Source organism: Hemiscyllium ocellatum, chromosome 28 (assembly GCF_020745735.1).
Source record: "Hemiscyllium ocellatum isolate sHemOce1 chromosome 28, sHemOce1.pat.X.cur, whole genome shotgun sequence".
NCBI classification, from domain to species: domain Eukaryota; kingdom Metazoa; phylum Chordata; class Chondrichthyes; order Orectolobiformes; family Hemiscylliidae; genus Hemiscyllium; species Hemiscyllium ocellatum.
The window spans coordinates 8702653-8719799 of record NC_083428.1 but is presented as its reverse complement, the minus strand read 5'-3'; positions in this window follow the sequence as shown (position 1 = coordinate 8719799).

The following is a 17147-nucleotide window of genomic DNA, read 5'->3' as shown; positions in this document are numbered from 1 at the left end:
TAGATTAAGTACCATTAACGAAAGGGTTCAGGCATAGTTTTGACGTATTCCTGAACCACCTTCATAAGACTAACCTCCAGTTGGTATTTCTGGTTTCTGAATGAGCTGCTTCCGCTGTCATTGGAGTCACTCCTGAGCCTGTCCTAAGTTCAGATATATACTATAGAACAGATTGATCCATGACGTCAAGCGGCATCTGCTGGGAAATGTGGAATACATCAACTTGGGCACCTGATCACAAGCAGAAATTATAATCGAGGATCTGAGACAAAGTATGGACTGGATCAATACACCACACAATCAGTTGAATACAGATGCTGGTTAAGATTATCATTTGCACGTAGCTTTGCACCTAACTGACATAAGGGCAAAATGAATGAAATCTCATTTTAACTTTAACTCTTTCTAAATACAGTTGCTATATTATCGTTGCAGTGGTAATATAACAGTCATGTTACTAATTAATTACCAGAAACATGAGTTCAGATCCCACCACAGTAGTTAGAGGTTAGTATCAGTAATGCACAGTGTAAAAATAAGGGATCTCCCAGTTAAGACTGACTTTTTCTCTGAGGGTCATGAATCTTTGGAAATGCCTTCCCTGGAGAGTGCTGAAGGTAGGAGTCTTTAATTAATGTTAAGGCAGACATAGATTCTTCACTAATAAGGACACTGATTATTTTTGGAGTGATGGCAAGGGTGTGGTGTTAAGGTCAGATCAGCCATGCTCTTATTGAATGGTAGAGCTGACTAACGACTAGCTCTGAAGGCTGAGGACAGTTAGGAGTCAATCAAATTGCTGTGGATCTGGAAGTCACACGTAAGCCAAACCAGGTAAGAATGGAAGATTTCCTTCCCTAAAAGGCACACGTGAATTAGATGGATCTTAGAATTAGAATTCTGACTGTGGAAACAGGCCCATTAGCCCAACAAGTCCACACCACCCCTCTGAGGAGTATCCCACCCAGACCCATTTCCCCTGACTAGTCACCTAACCTCTACATCCCTGAACACAATGGGGCAATTTAGCTTGGCCAGTTCACCTAACCTGCACATCTTTGGATTGTGGGAGGAAACCAGAGCAAACCCATACAGAAATAGGGAGAATGTGCAAATTCCACACATACAGTCACCCAAGGCTAGAATTGAACCCAGGTCCCTGGCACTGTGAGGCAGTAGTGCTAACCACTGAGCCACTATGCCACCCTAAATGGTGACACCATAACTGCTGTTGAATTTCTTCCAAAAATCAACAGCAGTTACAAGGTCAACATTAAGATAGCTTCTTTAGAGTCATAGAGATGTATAGCATGGAAACAGACCCTTCGGTCCAACTTGTCCATGCTGACCAGATATCCTAAATTAATCTAGTTCTGTTTGCCAGCACTTGGTCCATACCCCTCTAAACCCTTCTTATTCACATACCCATCCAGCTGCCTTTTAAATGTTGTAACTATACCAGACTCCTCCACTTCCTCTGGCAGCTCATTCCATACATGCATCACCCTCTGCATGAAGAAGTTGCCCCTTAGGTCCCCAATATATCTTTTCCATCTCACCCTAAGAAGATGGCATTTCTTTCTCAATGGGATTTAAGATTTAAATACTGGCTTTAAACTGGGAACAGGTGTGTTGGACTTGTTGTTGCCATATACAAGTTTATCAAAAAATACTCCATATGAACAATATATTTATTTAAATTGTAAAATAGTTGACAGGTGCTATTTAAGGATACATTTTTTTATAGAACTTTAAAGCAGCCAAATGACCCAGAGCAATTATTAAACATAATTTAACAACTAGTCAAAAAGATATTAGGACAATATGGACAACATTTCTCATAAATGTTTATGTAACATTAGAAAAGGAGGTTGCGGGTTTTGAGAAAAACGAGGTTGAGAACTTAGATCGGGCACTCTCTAGCTTTTACTGCAAAGCAATAAATATTGGAGATGGACAGTGATCCCGGAGTGTAATACGTTTGAGGGGCTATAGAGTTAGGTGAGGTAATGGAAGGATTCAAAAATGAGAATTTTAAAATGACTTTTTAAAGTTAGTACTTCTGAGAAAATTTGTAGCTCAGGTGCTCGTTGTTGTGGATCTGTTCGCCGAGCTGGGAATTTGTGTTGCAGACGTTTCATTTCTTGTCTAGGTGATGTCCTCAGTGCTTGGAAGTCTCCTGGGAAGCGTTTCTGTGTTGTTTCCTCCGGCACTTATAGTGGTTTGTCTCTGCCACTTCCGGTTGTCAATTCCAGCTGTTCATTGCAGTGGTCGGTATATTGGGTCCAGGTCGATGTGCTTACTGATTGAATCTGTGGATGAATGCCATGCCTCTAGGAATTCCCTGGCTGTTCTCTGTTTGGCTTGTCCTATAATAGTAGTGTTGTCCAAGTCGAACTCATGTTGCTTGTCATCTGCGTGTGTGGCTACTAAGGATAGCTGGTCGTGTTGTTTCGTGGCTAGTTGGTGTTCATGGATGCAGATCGTTAGCTGTCTTCCTGTTTGTCCTATGTTATGTTTTGTGCAGTCCTTGCATGGGATTTTGTACACTACATTGGTTTTGCTTATGCTGGGTATCGGGTCCTTCGTTCTGGTGAGTTGTTGTCTGAGAGTGGCTGTTGGTTTGTGTGCTGATATGAGTCCTAGTGGTCGCAGTAGTCTGGCTGTCAGTTCGGAAATGCTCTTGATGTATGGTAGTGTGGCCAGTCCTTTGGGTTTGAGTATGCCGTCTTTGTTGATAGGTTCACCGTCCTTTTGTCTGTTCTGTTTATGTCCAACAGGTTGGCTATTGTTTCTCTGGCTAGGATTTTGTCGATAGAGGTGAACAGTGCCGTTATATCAAATGAGACCATAGTTTCTTCCTTGTCTATGTGTATATTTCTGATGATGTCCAAGAATTCCTGTGTTGACTGTATAGAGTATCTGGATCCACTGATCAGGTGTTTCAGTTTCTGCTGTAGTTCTTTAGCCAGTTTGTGTGATGGTGTCCCTGGTAGTGATACTATTGGTCTGAGTGGGATGTCTAAGGGAAAGACAATGGAACGAGGACATGCTGCAACCCAAAGGACTAGCACACATAACAGCACACAAACCAACAGCCACTATCAGACAACAACTCACCAGAACGAAGGACCCGATACCCAGCAAGAGCAAAACCAATGTTGTGTACAAAATCCCATGCAAGGACTGCACAAAACACTACATGGGACAAACAGGAAGATAGCTAACGATCCGCATTCATGAACACCAACTAGCCATGAAACGACATGACCAGTTATCCTTAGTAGCCACACACGCAGATGACAAGCAATGTGAGTTCGACTGGGACAACACTACTATTATAGGACAAGCCAAACAGAGAACAGCCAGGGAATTCTTAGAGGCATGGCACTCATCCATAGATTCAATCAATAAGCACATCGACCTGGACCCAATATACCGACTACTGCAACAAACAGCTAGAACTGACAACCGGAAGCGGCAGAGACAAAACACTATAAATGCCGGAGGAAACATCACAGAAGCACTTCACAGGAGGCTCCCAAGCACTGAGAATGTCACCTAGACAGGGGACAAAATGTCTGCAACAGAAATTCCCAGCTCGGCGAACAGAACCACAACAGTTAGTCCTTCTGCGTGAGGACAAGTCATTGATTTTTCCAAGCAGCAGCAGCAGTGTTCATGTGGACAGCTAACTCTATATCTAACCACAGGATGGAGCAATTGCTTGACTTCACATTAGAGAGGAATATTTTCAAATGATTAAGCAGGTTATAAATCATCTTTTAGTTGTGCACCTCCTGATACATTGCAATTTAATTTTCAATACCATGGTGTGGCTTTACTTAAGACTGAGTGTCAACTCTGCACCCTAAGGGAATCAGAAAACAGAAACCATAGTAAAACCACAAAGTTATTGCCCTGCTTTTACGAGTATTACTTTATAACTTTGGTGATGTTTCAATGGCTAAAGTCTCAAACAAATAAACATGGGATTTAAGTTTAAATTGTAACTTAAAATTTACAGGGCTAATGAGTAGCAACTGATATTTATGCCCCTCAAGTGACAAGCAATTAGTTCTTCCAATATGAGAGAATCTAACCATTTCCCCTTGACATTCAGCATGAAAAATCCAGGAGATTATCATTGAACAGAAGCTGAAGTGGATCATTGATGTAAATACTGACAAAAGAGCAGTACAGAGAGTGGAAATTCTAGGATGACTAACTCATTCCTGACTCCCCAAATCTTGTCCACCTACAAGGTACAAGGTGATGGTATACTCCCCACTTGCCTGATGAATTCAGCTCCAACAACTATCAAGAAGGTTAACACCAGAAAACAAAAGCCAGTTTTTTATTATAATATATTTTTATTAAGAAAAAATAGATTTTTAAATATTACAACAAATACAAAACAATGCAATTCAAAACAGTACAAAAATAGGACAAAACTAAATCCAAATAATAAAAAAAACCTCAACCCACCCTCCTATACAAATGTATAAACATACATAGAGGAGTATAAAATTTTTAAAAAACCTAAACTAGCTATTTAACTAACTAAATAAATACTAACAACAAACAAATAAATAGTAATAACTCAGCCCAGCCAAACAAAACACTCATACATTCACAGTTCCTCCTCCCTGGATATTGGACTCATGAAACACAATCGTTATGGCTATATAAAAGCCCTTGTTAGTGTGGCAGATAAATCTGTGTCCAGGTATTTCAAAAAGGGTTGCCATGTCTTGTAAAAATTCTCGGTTTTGTGGTGTACCATAGCTGTGAGAAAATCCATAACAATCTTCTACCAACGCGACAAGCCTGGGGGGGATTTCTGACATCCAACCTAGCAAGATATTCTTCCTTGCACAGAATGTAAGAATATTGAAAAGTTTTTCCTTATGCGAGTCTGCAGGAAATATAATGGGTAGGCCCAAAAGGAGCGAAATAGGGTCCTTCTCCACCCCTACACCTAAAATCCTCTCCACTGCACCCACCACAGCGCTCCAATATGTTTGAAGCCTGTCACAAGACCAAAGACAATGGGTAAGAGTACCCGTACAGATCTTGCACTTGGGACATGCTGAAGATACCCCTGGTTTAAATTTTGACAAATGGTCTGGGGCTAAGTGGACCCTGTGGAGAATCTTCAACTGTAAAGCATGGGTCCTATTGCAAATTGATATCTTCCTTGCATTCTCCAATGCCTCTGAAGAAACTTCAACACCCAGTTCTCTTTCCCACATCTTGCAGAGTCGATCACACTCATCTGAGGTGACACCCCCCAATTGGGGATATAGAGTACTGACAGAGGGAGCAAACGAGGGAGAATATTCATCTTAATAAGCGCTATCCGACCCAACCATGAGACTGGAAGTGCCTCCCATCTTTGGTGATCTTGTTTAATTTTTTTCAAATAATTGAGTAAAATTGGCTTTGAACAGCCAATCCAGAACTGGACTAATGAATATGCCCAAATACACAAAACCCCCCTGTGACCACCTAAATGGGAATCGATAGCCACTCTCAAGAGCCAACTCTTTTGTAAGAGCACCCATAGGCATAGCCTCCGATCTAGCAAAATTAATCTTATACCCTGAAAAAGCGCCAAACACGTGAATGCATTCTATCAGACACTGAGACTGCTGGATTTGTCAAGAAAATTAGAACATCATCTGCGTACAGCGAGATCTTATGTAATTTTGACCCCACTTCTGGAGCTGATATATTGAGATCCCTGCGAATGGCCTCTGCCAGCGGTTCAATCACCAACATAAAAAGTAATGGTGAAAGGGGACAGCCCTGCCGGCTGCCCCTAGAAATATTAAAATTGCTTGATCGTGCCCCGTTGGTAATGACTGCAGCGAGAGATACACTGTAGAGAACCTTTACCCATCTTATGAAAACTTCACCCAGACTAAACCGGTCTAGAGTATAGAAAAGGTACGGCCACTCAACTCAGTCACATGCCTTCTCTGCATCTAAAGAAATCACCAATCCCTCTATTGACTGCTATTGGCATGCTTGAATTACGTTAAACTGCCTCCTAACGTTATTGGAGAATCTGCGACCCTTTATAAAGCCCGTCTGATTCTCTTTAATCATAGAGGGTAACACAGTCTTCAGCCTTAAGGCAAGAACCTGAGAAAGGATCTTAAAGTCCACATTTAAGAGTGAGATGGGGCTGTATGAAGCACAGTTTTCCGGATCCTTCCCTTTTTTAAGGATAAGTGAAATATTGGCCTCTCTCAGAGATGGTGGGAGACAAACATGACTGTATGAATCATTAAACATATTCAGCATCGGACCTGACAGTATACTTATAAATTCCTTATAGAATTCACTGGGAAGTCCATCAGGACCAGGCGCCTTTCCACTCTGAAGCTGCCTCACAGCTTCCTGCACTTCTTGCTCTGATAATGGGGCATTGAGAAAGGACTGTTGTTGGGGAGTCACACCCGGAAGCTTCAGATCTCTAAAAAAGGATTCAATTTTGGCTTGCCCCTCCTCACAATTCTCAGACTGATATAACTTAGAGTAGAATCTCTGGAACACCATATTAATCTTTTTTAGAATCACATGTTAGGTTCCCAGACCCTTCCCTAATCGCCGTAATGGTTTGTGGGGCACTTCTCTTTCTGGCAAAGTATGCTAAGTATTTGCCTGGCTTGTCACTATGCTCGTATAACCTTTGCTTTGCAAAAGCCAGCTCCTTCTTTGCCATCTGTGTGAGCACGGAATTTAGTGCAGACCGCAGTGCCGTAATCCTCTGTAGTTTGACCAATGAGGGTCTGTCAAAATAGGCCTTCTCGGCTGCCTTCAACCATGCTTCAAGGAGACGTTGCTGCTCACCCTTCTGCCGCTTCCTACTTGTGGAATATGAAATAACTAACCCTCTGGCATAAGCTTTGGCAGTTTCCCAGAGAACAGATGAGCTATCAACTGAGCCTATGTTGATGTCTAGGAAAGCCCGAAATTCCCTAGAGAAATACTCCACGAACTTGCTGTCCACGAGAATAAAGGGGTCCACTCGCCAGTACCTTGAATCCACTGTAACATCCTTTATTTTAACCATGAGGTACACTGGAGCATGATCAGAGATGGCAATATTACCAATCGTACAGGATGCTACCAGATCCAGGGTTACCGCAGGGGTCAGAAAAAAAATCAATCCTCATGTGACATCTGTGTGGATTGGAGAAAAACATGAAATCCCTACCTATACGGTGGAGACACCTCCAGACGTCCACCAATCCTAATTCCCCACACAAACCCAATAACTGTTTAGTTTGTGCAGAGGGTATTGAGGGACCTTTAGGCAACCTGTCTACTGTGGGGTCCATGAGGCAGTTAAAATCTCCCCCTATAATGATGTGCCGAGACTTGAGACTTAACAGTTTAGAAAAAAACATCTACCAAGAATTTAAGAGGATGAGCTGGGGGACAATAAACATTTAAATTGCCATATTCTTCCCCATTTATCAAGGCTTTAAGAATTACAAACCTCCCATATGTGTCTTTAACACATTCCAACAACTTAAATGAGAGATTTTTCCTTACTAATATAGCTACTCCCCTACTTCTGGTATTAAATGATGAAAAATAAACTTGGTCAAAGCCATTCTGCTGTAATTTCAGATGCTCCTTGTCATCCAAATGTGTCTCCTGTAACGAAGCAATATCCACCTTCTCCTTTCTAAGACTCAAGAGTACCTTCTGGAGATCCAAGATGGCGGCGACTCAGCAAGTCTGAGTTTACAGAGCTCTTCCCAAAACCTGGGTAAAGTGAGTTACTCACCCCCACCACACTTACCAAACCACCCAAAAAAATTTTCTAACCTTAATTAGCTGCTTACTATTATATTTAAGCAGTTTAATATTAAGTGGATAATGAGTAAACCAAAGGGATCCCGCAGCTCTCAGAAAACAAAGACCCCTCCCCCACCCTCCTCTCCTCCTCCGGCTGCAGCTGATGTAAAAACAGGCCTTGAAGAGATGATTGCCAGGCTGGAAACGACACTCGTCAATTTCATTGCAGAATCCAGACAGAGATGGAATGCATTCGAAGAAAAGCTGCAGAAACACAGCCAGGCTCTCGATGAATTACAGTGCCGAGTGGAGGGGGCAGAACTAAAGGCCACGACCTCCGAGGCTGCAGCACAAACAGCTGCAGAACAGGTGCGAGCTCTGGAGCAGAGAGTCCGGGCCTTTGAAATCTACATGGATGACCTGGATAATAGAAATCGGAGAAAGAATATCCGTCTTCTGGGCCTCCCTGAACAAGAAGAGAAAGGACAGTTAGCAGTATTTCTGGAGCGATGGCTGCCCCAGCTTTTAAACCTGGGGGCTGAAACTGACCGGGTAAGGGTGGAGTGGGCCTACCGGGTCGCAGTACGCGGATCTGGCCCAAACCAGCGCCCACGCCCGGTCCTGTTCCGGCTGCAGAGTTATAGGGAGAGGCAGATACTCCTGGATGCCTCCAGAAATCTTGGAAAGGATCCTAAAGCCATGATCCATGAAGGATCCAAGATTATGTTATTTCAGGACTTCTCCCCGGCTTTGGCACGAAGGAGGAAGGCGTTTGATGAGGTGAAGAAATGTCTAAGGAACTTAAATATTCAATACACCTTACGCTACCCAGCGACGTTACGCTTTAACCACGAAGGATCCGAGTATAATTTTAGATCACCAGAAGAGGCTAAGGAACTTTTAGACTCATTTAAATAAATCGTAAGAGACAATTTATGTTGGCTTGCCTCTTCCACACTCCGTGGGGAGAAGTGGATACTTTACTCTACTTTACTTTTGCTTCTGGGAGCAGGGTTGTCTTCCCTTGCTATTTTATGTTATTATACTTAACTGTAATCTGTTGGAGTTGTAATTTTATAGTTATGTGTGTTTGTACGTGGCATTGATGCTATCAGATATACTCAGGTATGGGTGGGGAGGGGTGGGGGTGGGGCGCTCACTGTTAACTCTAGCTCGGTATTATATCTAAATCCTATTAAGGAGCGCCCGGGTCAAGGGTGGGACACTGTTTGGGAGAGGATATGGTGGACCTTTAGAAAGGAAGTAAGGCCCCCTGAGAACAAGGGGGAGGATCTCCATTCAAACATGTTTTATTTTTTTTTGTTCTTATTGTTTGGAAATAGTTTCCTTTTTATTATACTGTTATGAGTGTATTAGAGAACATTTTCTCTTGTTTGAAGGATGTAAGTGACTCAACTATACACTCTGGATAATTGTGGATTAGATTAGTAGTTAACTGAGTTTCATTGTTTTTCTTTCTTCTTTAGTATCATTCCTTTGAATTTTGATGATTATATATTTAAGATCTATTTTTATATTAATGTTTGTGCTTGAAAGTTCTGTTTATTTTTGTAAATCTGTCAAAATATTAAATTTCTAATAAAAATATCTTTAAAAAAAAGTACCTTCTTCCTCTTAATTGGTGAGTGACTTCCCTTGATATTCCAGGTACACCATTTAATCAAATCATTAGCCATAATCTTCTGCACTTACATTTAAATTCCAGAGAGGAGGAACCCGAACCACAAATTGCTAAGCCTTAGTGTCGCATGGTCCACCAAATATAAAAACGACATAAACTAAAACCACTACATTTAACAAACATGCAAAATTATTAAAGATAAAAAAACAACAAAAACCAGAAAACAAACCAAGATATAAAGCGCCAATAGCGCTGAGTAGAGGAACTCACCCCCTGCCCGGAGGGGGCAACTACCCATCCCGAACTGCCCATAAATAGGCATCTAAACATCTCAACCACCTTCACTTCTCCCAGCTAGAGCCGCATCACAAGCACAAGCTAAAAAGAATAAACACCCCATAGAATATCAATATGAATAAAAAAAACATTCTTTTATAAAAAAAAGGGGAATAAATACTCCACCCATCCTTTGGTATGTCCTAACTTAGAAATTTAAAATGTACATCTTAAGCACCGCCAGCCATAGTTTGAACCAAATTATTATCAATAGAGGAAAGAAAAAGAGGAAAAACAAAGCTCCAACCGGATTTCCTCCATTTCTTTTACAGAATGATAAACGCATACCCAAGCAACAATATTTATACATACTACAATTGTTTAAATTAGGTTAGTTTGTCCACAAAGTCTCTTGCCGTCTCCGATGTGTCAAAGAGATGCATGGATCCATCTAAGGTGATCCAAAGCACTGCTGGATATCTCAGGGAGTACTGAATCCCAAGCTCCTTCAATCTTCTCTTGACACCATCGTACGATTTTCGTTTCTAGATCACTGCTGCTGAAAAGTCCTTAAAAAACATGATCCTAGACCCCTCATAAATTAGGGCCTTTGGATCCTTCCCATGGAGTCTGGAAGCCTCCATGACTCCCTCCTTATCCCGGTAATGATGGCACCGCACCAGGAAAGGACAAGAGCATTGACTCAGACCCGACCTCCGTGCTGCAATCCAGTGAGCCCTCTCTATCTTCAATCCTCTCATACCAGTCTCCAACTCAAGGAATTTTGGAAGCCAATCTTCAACAAATTCCGCAGGCCGCTCACCTTCCTTACCCTCAGACAGACTGATGATCCGAATGTTTTTTCTCCTGCCCCTGTTTTCAAGATCGTCCACTTGGCCATGCAAGTTATGAACCTGCATCTTTGGGGTTTGGATCTCTTCCTTGAATGAATTGGCATCAGCTTCCACCGCTGTGACCCTGTGCTCCACCTCATCCGTCCTTTTCTCCAGGTCTCCCAGCTGCTGCTCATGCTTCTGTAGCATGAGAGAGACTGGAGCCAGCTTCTCTTCAATCTGTTTCCCCAACATCTCATGAGATTTCGAGAGCTGGTTCACCAGGTCCTGGAGAGTAATCGGCTCCGAGGCTGCTGCAGGCTGAGCTGCAGGCCCAGCCTCAGATGCTCCTCCTCCCTTTTTAGGCATTTCTGGACAGCTGAAAATACAGGTAAGTCAATTTTTAAATGTTTCTTGGGGCTCCACAATCTTTCCAACGCCCCAAGAAATCCTGATGACCTGGGTTGGGTGGGTTAAAGAACTGCTGCGATGCGAAGCTCTGCAGTGTGATCTTCTTAGATCGCCGCCATCTTAGATCCCCGTCCAAAAGCCAGTTTGATGGGCACCCAATCCACCATTTTAAATTTTTACCCCCTCACCACCATCATACAGTAGCAGCAGTAACTTACATAGTAACACTGCTGCAACTGATGAAAACTGCTTTGACAGCACTTGCCAAATCCACAACCACTACTGTCTAGAAGAACAAGGACAACAGATACATGAAAACACCACCACCTGCAAGATAGCCTTCAAGCTAAACATCAGGTTAGATTGAAATATATCACTGTTCCTTCATTGTCACTGGGTCAAAATGCCTCCCTAACAGCGTGATGGGTATATATACACAAGACACACTGCAGTGGTTCAAGAAGATAGATCAACATCATTCTTCTCGAATGCAATTAGAAATGGTTATTACTAGGGAGGAATGCCCACACCCTATCAAGAATTCAAAAAACTGGTTGTAAAAGATATTTTGGTAGATTTTGAAGAAAGATAGGAAGCTCTGGTGTCTTTGATTAATATAACTAAATATGGATTACCTGATGATGTTTCGTTGTTGTTTATGAAACCTTACTCTGTATTGTTTTTGCCTCTTGTTTTATGATTGCTGTTGAGTAAAGATCCAGGTGTTAATAATGTTTAACAATTATTCAGAATTATAGTAAATGGAAAGGTGTTAGATTGGCTCATTTGATTTCACTTTGCCTCTGAGTCAGAATGATTTTGGGGTTCCAATCCATGCACAAATCTTCAATCTATGTCAACTGGTAGTTCAGTTCCATACTGAGGTAGTGCTGAATTGACTGGAGACACTGCTTCGGATGAGACGTTAAATTTCTGCCTGTCCACATGTAACTTTTTGAAGAAAAGCACAGAGTTTTCCCATAATTCTGGCCCATATTCATCTCTCATCTATAGCCCTGGAAAACAGGTTAATGAGTCACTTGCTGAAAATGTGTTGCTGGTTAAAGCACAGCAGGTTAGGCAGCATCCAAGGAACAGGAAATTCAACGTTTCAGGCCAGAGCCCTTCATCAGGAATGAGGAGAGTGTGCCAGGCAGGCTAAGATAAAAGGTGGGGAGGAGGGACTTGGGGGAGGGGCGATGGAGATGTGATAGGTGGAAGGAGGTCAAGGTGAGGGTAATAGGCCGGGGTGGGGTGGGGGCGGAGAGGTCAGGAAGAAGATTGCAGGTTAGGAGGGCGGTGCTGAGTTCGAGGGAATTGACTGAGACAAGGTGGGGGGAGGGGAAATGAGGAAACTGGAGAAATCTGAGTTCATCCCTTGTGGTTGGAGGGTTCCCAGGCGGAAGATGAGGCACTCTTCCTCCAACTGTCATGTTGTTATGTTCAAAATAACCTAGGAAGGTCAAAATAATCTAGGAAATGGATTGGTGTGACTCAAGCAATAAAGAGGTATGTGATTTACCATTTCTCAAATTTCATTCACATTACTTATCAAAGTAGTGTAGATCATTACGTAAATGGAGCAATAGATTTGGCTGAGAACTGCTTCATTGCGCATGCTTTTCTTTGCTCTCTCTCATGCTCCCCACCAAATAGGCACACAAAATATAAAATCTGCTCTCTGGAGAGCAGAGAAACACTAAAAATACAGATTGCAATGAAAATAAGCAAGCAATGCAATTATGTAAGGAATCAGAAGTGTCATGGATATTGGGAAGAATTAAAATTAAATTATTGGAGATGCAATTACTAACAAAATGTTGCGGTCAGCTCAATTGAGTAAATAGCTTTCTGCAATTTAATAGCAGATATAAAAGATTGTCTAATTTTGAAAACATGATGTGCAATCATATCTTGTTTTGAATTGCTTAATACTTAGATGTTCTTATATCCTCTTATAATTCACTATAGCACAGAAGAAGACATTATTCAGCCCTTTGAGGCCCTGCCATACTTAGTACAGATAATATCTTATATATCCCTCTGAACACCACTTGGATGTTTTGTGTCTATTTTTTGTGCGGAATATGAGATAGAAAAGACATGCATGCTCAATTAAGCAGTTCTCAGCCAAATCTATTGTTCTATTTACATACTGATCTATACCACTTAAATGAGTTATGTGAATGGAATTTAACAAATGGTAAACAACATACCTCTTTGTTACTTGAATAATGCCACCCACTTCATGGATTATTTTAACCTGCACTCAGGTTTTGGAGTTGACTCAAAACAACAAATGTTTATTTTATCTTTCTTCTTTGAAGTAGAAGAAAGCTAAAATAAACATTTTTTTTCTGAATTGCTTCTACAATGTGTTCCAAATCTACAAGAATATATTCATTTAAAAAATTGTAAAAACAAAACACTGCATTAAAAAAAAACTCTAATGCCCATATAGAGATTCCAATTTAGTCAGTATTGGAAGTGTTGTCTGAATTTGGTTGAGTAAGCTCACTGGTGCAGCAGGTAATCAGGGAGGCTAATAGAATGCCGGCCCTTATTCCAAGGGGGTTGGAGTATTAGAGTAGGGATATCTCACTACAACGTTCCATATGGTAGGCTATTGCACACATGATAAGGAGTTTCAGGATCGAAGGTGATTTAGTGGTTTGGATCAGAAATTGACTAGTTGTAGGAAAACAGAGGGTGGTGGTTGATGAGAAATGTTCATCCTGGAACTCAGTTACCTGTAGTGTGCCACAAGGATCTCTTTTCAGGCCACTGCTGTTTGTCATTTTTATAAACGATCTGGAAGTGGGCGTAGAAGGATGGGTTAGTAAATTTGCTGCTGACACTAAGGTGGGCAGAGTTGTGGATAGTGTTGTTGTGGGTTACAGAGGGATGCAGATAAGATGCAGAGTTGGGCTGAGAAGTGGCAAATGGAGTTTAATGCAGAAAGGTGTGAGGTAGTTTACTTTGGAAAAAGTAACATGAATGCAGAGTCCTGGGCTAATGGTAAAATTCTTGGCAGTGTAGATAAACAGAAAACTTTCAGTGTCCTGGTGCACAAATCCCAGAAAGTTGCCACCCAGGTTGATAGGGTTGTTAAGAAGACATATGGTGTGTTGTTGTTTATTCGTAGGGGGATTGAGTTTTGGAGCCACGAGGTCATGCTTCAGCTGTACAAGACACTGGTAAGGTCGCACCTAGATTATCGCGTGCAGTTCTGGTCAATGCAGTATAGGAAGGATGTGGAAGCTATGGAAAGGGTTCAGAGGAGATTTACTAGATGTTGCCTGGTATAGGAGGAAGGTCTTTTCAGGAAGGGCTGAAGGAACTGAGGCTGTTTTCATGGGAGAGAAGAAGGTTGAGAGGTGACTTAATCAAGACGTTTAAGATAAGCAGAGGGTTAGATAGGGTGGACAGTGAAGACCCTTTTTCCTCAGGTGATGAAGGCTAACACAACAGGACATAGCTTTAAATTGAGGGGTGATAGATTTAGGACAGATATTAGGGGTATCTTCTTTATTCAGAGAGTAGTAGGAGCATGGAATGGCCTGTCTGCAACAGTAGTAGACTCGCCGATGTTAATAGTATTTAAATGGTCATTAAGCATACATATGGATAATAATGGAATGGTGTAGGTTAGATGGGCGTCAGATTAATTTCGTAGTTCGGCACAACATCGAGGGCTGAAAGGCCTGTACTGCGCTGTAAAGTTCTATGTTCTAACTGTACAAGGTGCTGATGAGACCACATCTGGAGGACTGTGAACAGTTTTGGTCCCTTTATTGAAGAAAAGGTATCATTTCATTGGAGGCAGTTCAGAGAAGGTTTGCTAGGATGATCCCCATTCTAGAGGGATTGTCTTATGAGCAAAGGCTAAACAGTTGGGACTCTACTCACTGGAGTTCAGAAGAATGAGAGGTAATCTCACTGAAACTATCAGCTCTTAAAGGGGTTGATAGGCCAAATATTAAGAGAATGTTTCCTGTCATCGTAGATTCTAGGACCAGAGGGCGTAGTCAGAGAATAAAGGAGCCCAATTTAAGACTGAGATGAGGAAGAATTTCTTTTCTTAGAGTGGTGAGTGTCTTTGGAACTCTTTGCCACAGAATATTGCGAGGGCAGAGTCCTTGTGTATATTTAAGGCTGAGACAGATTGATTTTTGATCAGTCGGGGAATCCAGGGTTACACAGGAAAGCAATTGTGAGGAATGTCGTCCAGACATAGAGTCATAGAGATGTACGTATGGAAATAGATCCTTTTGGCCAGCTCGTCCATGCCGACCAGATATCCTTACTTTATCTAATCCCATTTGCCAGTAATTGGCCCATATCCCTCTTAAACCCTTCCTATTCATATACCCATCCACAGGATTTTAAATGCTGCAATTGTACCAGCCTCCACCACTTAAGTCCCTTTTATATCTTTCCCCTCTCATCCTAAACCTATGCCCTCTAGTTCTGGACTCTCCCACTCCAGGGAAAAGACTTTGTCTATTTATTCTATCTATACCTCTCATGATTTTATAAACCTCTATAAGGTCATCCCTCACCCTTCGACGCTCCAGGGAAAAGAGCCCCAGCCTATTCAGCCTCTCCCTATAGCTCAAACCCTCCAACCACCACCCCCCCACCAATCCCAATCCAGCCACATGATCCAACTGAAGGTGGAACAAGCTTGAGGGGCCTCTTTTTGTTCCTATTTCTTAGGGCTAAGGTTGAGATAGTGCTTCAATATTCAGTAGTTGATCTAAATATTAAAAAATGTGGGCAACAGATTGCATTTTACTTTATTACTCTGAATTGATAAAGCATCTGTAATTAAAATCTTTGTTCTGGAGAAGTGCAGGACTCTACCACAATACTGTAATTAATAAGTATTACATTTTATATTTGTATATGTTTCCAAACATAATGGCTTCTTGTTTAGACATGGGAAGGCAGTGTACTGCAATTATGAATATTTTGGGCAACCAGTCAGAGGAACATTGGGATAAAAGCAAAATACTCCTTTGCCTGGAATGGAACATTTCAGCGATGAAGACAGACTGAATAAATTTAGGTTGATAAAACAAAAAAACTGCCCATGCTGGAAATCTGAAACAAACACAGGAAATGTGGAGAAACTCTGCAGATCTGACAGCAGAGAGAAACACAGTTAATGTTTTACATCCAGTATGAATCTTCTTTAATTGTTGGAATTTTAAAAATGTTTTTGACAGAAGCAGCAGAACAGATGATGTAGGGGGCCAGTACAGAGGACATGTGGTTGTGAAAAAGAAAGAGAAATGTATATGATTTAAGATGTAAAAAGGAGAAAATGGGTCCTCACCAGAATCATATAAGCACACAGTACAGAAGAGGCCCTTTAGTTCATTGAGTCTGTACTGCCAAAAATATACTGTTACCGACACAAGTCCCACTATTCCACACTAGATCAATAGCCTAGTAACACTTCAAGTGTTCATCCAAGTACTTTTTAAAGGTTTTGAAATTATCTGCCTCAACAACCCTCCAAAGGAACTGCATTCCAGATCCCTATACGATCCTCTGGGTGAAAAAGCTTTTCCCAAATCCCCTCTAACCGCCCTGCCTTTCAGTCTTGTTACTGACCCTTCTACAAAGGGGAATAATTCTTTCTGTCCACCCATTCTGTGCCCGTCATAACCGTATACACTCAAAAAGGTACCAAAGAAAAGATTCTGAGCGTTCTTAACTCTGCTTTCACTCCTTAGAAGCTGCCAGACCTGCTGAGTTTCTTTTTAGTTCATTTTTAGTTTCAGATTTCCAGCATGGGCAGTTTTTATTAACCTAAGCTTGCTCAGTATCTCTTCATCGCTGAAATGTTCCATTCCAGTGTCCAGTTTTCTGTTGTAGAAGGATATTATTAAGCTGTAGAGGGTTTGGAAAAGATTTACCAGGATGCTGCCAGGAATGGAGGGTTTGAATTAAGGAGAGGCTAGATAGTTTGGGACTTTTTTTACTGGAACATCGCAGGTTGAAGGTGACCTTACAGAGGTTTATAAAATAAAGAAGGATCTGGATAAAGTTAATGGCAGGTGTCTTTTTCCTAGGGTGGGGGATTTCATGATTGGGGCTATATTTTTAAGTTGAGAAGAGAAAGATTTAAAAAAGACATGAGGACAACATTTTTCACG